Below are 3,177 nucleotides of genomic sequence, written 5' to 3' on the forward strand. Positions count from 1 at the left end.
CCGAGCACTTCAAATCTTAACGAATGACCTTTCAGAGATAAATCAACTGTGTATACACAGATGCATGCAGGCATAAACATGCCTATATATGTGGATATACATTTGTGTGCATGCGTATTCCCACATACGTACAGATCCAGCAACTGTCTCCATTAAAGCATTTTAAAATAACATGCAGGGCCTCGGCCCGGGTCGTCCTGCGCATCCGCACGTGTCCGCTGTTGCGCCGCGGGCCCGGTGCCCTGGGCTCCGCCGCCGCCGCCGCCCCGCCGCTCCGGCCGCTCCGGCAGCCGCTGCCCCGACCCCGCGCCCGGCCCCTCCGGCGGCTCAGCGGGCGCGCGGGGTCGGCGCGGCGGCCCCGCCTCCTGCGGCCTCTCGGGCCCTGCGCCTGCGGCTTGGAGGCGTGCAAGCCGGCGGGCTGCACGCCGAAGGAGACAAGGCTTTGGCTGAATTCCTGGATGGGGAAAAGAAGGAGGAAAAGAAGGTCCAGAAGCATAAGGCCCTCCCTAGGATGTCTGGAGGTGGCAGGAAGGCCCTCGCGTTAGACTGTCACTCTCCGGAGGACGAGGTTGGACAAGAAGAGGAGAGTGAAATGTCTGAGAGTGACATTTTCTCTATCAGGGAAGTTAGCTGTCGGTCTGCTGGTGAGTCCGAACGGAAGGACACCAATTACTCGCTCAACCCAGATTCCCTGGATTGGGCTTTGGAGGACCACCTAATGGATTTCCTTGCGGATCGAGGAGTGGACAACAGTTTTGCAGATGAGTTGGTGGAGCTCAGCACAGCCTTGGAGCACCAGGAGTACATTACTTTTCTTGAAGACCTCAAAAGTTTCATTAAGAGCCAGGAAAGCAGATAAAGACACTGAAAGCCTTAATTTTCTGGCAGGCTTTGGCCAGTGAACAACTTTTATTCTGAAGTCAGACGTGCTTTGACATGGTTATCATCCTAATATCATGGGAAGAACTGCAAATTTAAATTATTTCTTGACTCCTCTCATTTACTATTCTGTTGTTTTCTGTAGAAACCTATTATTTCTAGATTTTTGTATAACATAATGATGGACAGTAAAATTGGTTTATCTCCTTCAAAAAAAATAATAATAACATAGATAACAGCAACATGCTAGCAGAAGCCAAGTATGCACCAAAAAAGGATGAAACTGATGCAGAAAGGAACACAAAGGCTCCAGGGTGGGACCTCACTGTCGTTCCTACTTTTTGCTTGTATGAGATATCCCTCTGTCATTAAATCAAATTTCCCCTTTTCCTTCATCTCATTTGAGTAGATTCTGCCACCAAACAATCCTAGGCTAAAAGATTAATGTCACCATCACAGAGTTAATATGATTACAAGCGAAAAGAAAGAGACTTGGCTGAGCATGGTGGGTCACACCATACTAATCCCAGTACCTTACAAAGCTGAGACAGGAGAATTGCTTGAGATCAGAAGTTCAAGCCAGCCAGGGCAGCATAGCAAGACTCCTTCTCTACGAGATAAATATTGTCAACTAGCTGGGCATGGTAGAGTACAGCTATAATCCTAGCTACTTGCCTAAGGTGGGATTTCAAGGCTGCAGTGAGCTATCATTGTGCCACTGCACTCCAGCCTGGGTGACAGAATGAGATCCTGTCTCTAAAAAATAATAATAATAGCCAGGCTCGGTGGCTCAGCCTGTAATCCCACGCTTTGGGAGGCTGAGGTGAGTGGATTGCCTGAGCACACGGGTTCGAGACCCACCTGGGCAACTTGAGGAGACCTCAGCTCTACAATAAATCAAAGTGAGTCGGGCGTGGTAGCGCGCACCTGTAGTTCCAGCTACTTGGAAGGCTGAGGCGGAAGGCTCGCCGGAGCCCAGCAGGTCGAGGTTGCGGTGGCCGGGAGCAGCCACTGCACTCCAGTCTGGGCGACAGAGTGAGACTCCCAACACAAAATAATAATAATAATAATAAAATAGAAAGAAAGTTGATGTTTTAGTTAACCTCCCAGCCTCATTGCAGGGAACGGTATGATTTCCCTTATGGTTATGAAAATGGAACAAGGACTACACTTACCACATTGCAGACTTGTAGGAATCTCCAGTTGAAAACCATGAAGAAGAGGTATGAATGCTCAAGTGCTTTTCACTGTCTTTCTAAACTTGCTTTTATTTTTAAAAAGGATGCTTTACAAACTCAACCAAGCTTCACTGGGTGCCTGACATATGCAAAAATCTGTCTTAATGACAGTCTGACCAGTTCCAGAAAAAAGCAGTCAAAGAGAAGCGGTCATGCACACATGCTAGTGCAGGACCGACCCAGACTTGCAAAGGACACTGCAGAGAATCAAAGGATGAATCGGTCAAGACTCCAAGTAACACCAGGACAAAGACAAATCCTGGAGCTATTCTTAAACCACAGAACTGTCAAATCTTTGCTCAGGAAAGAGTGAAGCACATCTGCGTTCATATTTAATTGAACGCTTTAGTAAGGTATATGTGGTTTGTTATATAATGTGGATTCTGTGCATTTATGGAAAAAAAATTGTGTTCAAAACACCTTAGTCAGTCAGAAAGGATCAACATGGATCTCTGAACCAGGTGCATCCTAATTAATAGTTGTAGTTATGATTCTGTGGTCCTGGCGGGCAAATTAGGCAACTCCCATTACAGAATCGTTGCCAAGGCCTCCTGTCTAGGTGTGCTACATGTCACAAAAGTAGGCAGCATATTCTCTTGCATGGTACAGATGCCCACAGGTTTGTTTTGCTTTCTTTGTTAACCTTGAGACTCTTCCATAATTGTTTTCTCTGTTCTCATAAAGGCCTTGTTCACATGCAAACTCATCAGCCCAGACTCCCTCTTGCTTTTCAGTGAGATCCTTGGAGGGTCACGGTACCCTTTCCTGTCAAAAGGTTCAGGATACCTAGTCCACTATACTAGTGTTGTCCAGATAAGCATCCCAGCAAACAAGGACTGTGAGGCTGTGGCCTTCTTAAACCCCGCGATCTCACTTCTATCTGTTGCCAAGCTTTGCTTAGAAGAGGTCTTGGAAGAATTCCTTTCACCCCGCCCCCAGAACCATGGGAATCTACTTGCCACTGATTTGCATAACCAAGATATCATTCAAATTGCTCTGTACTAACAAGGTTCACTTGAAGGTGCTTGAAGCCCAAGACTTTAGAACACACTTCATTCAC

At 47.0% G+C, this 3,177-nt stretch overlaps 1 pseudogene; it reads left to right on the forward strand.

Moving 5' to 3' along the window:
- Nucleotides 1-511: 511 nt before the first annotated feature.
- Nucleotides 512-1,097, forward strand: LOC110595064 (annotated as a pseudogene).
- Nucleotides 1,098-3,177: the final 2,080 nt, after the last annotated feature.

Source organism: Carlito syrichta, unplaced genomic scaffold, assembly GCF_000164805.1.
Source record: "Carlito syrichta isolate Samal-C Ts95f unplaced genomic scaffold, Tarsius_syrichta-2.0.1 Scaffold245437, whole genome shotgun sequence".
In the NCBI taxonomy this organism is placed as follows: Eukaryota; Metazoa; Chordata; class Mammalia; order Primates; family Tarsiidae; genus Carlito; species Carlito syrichta.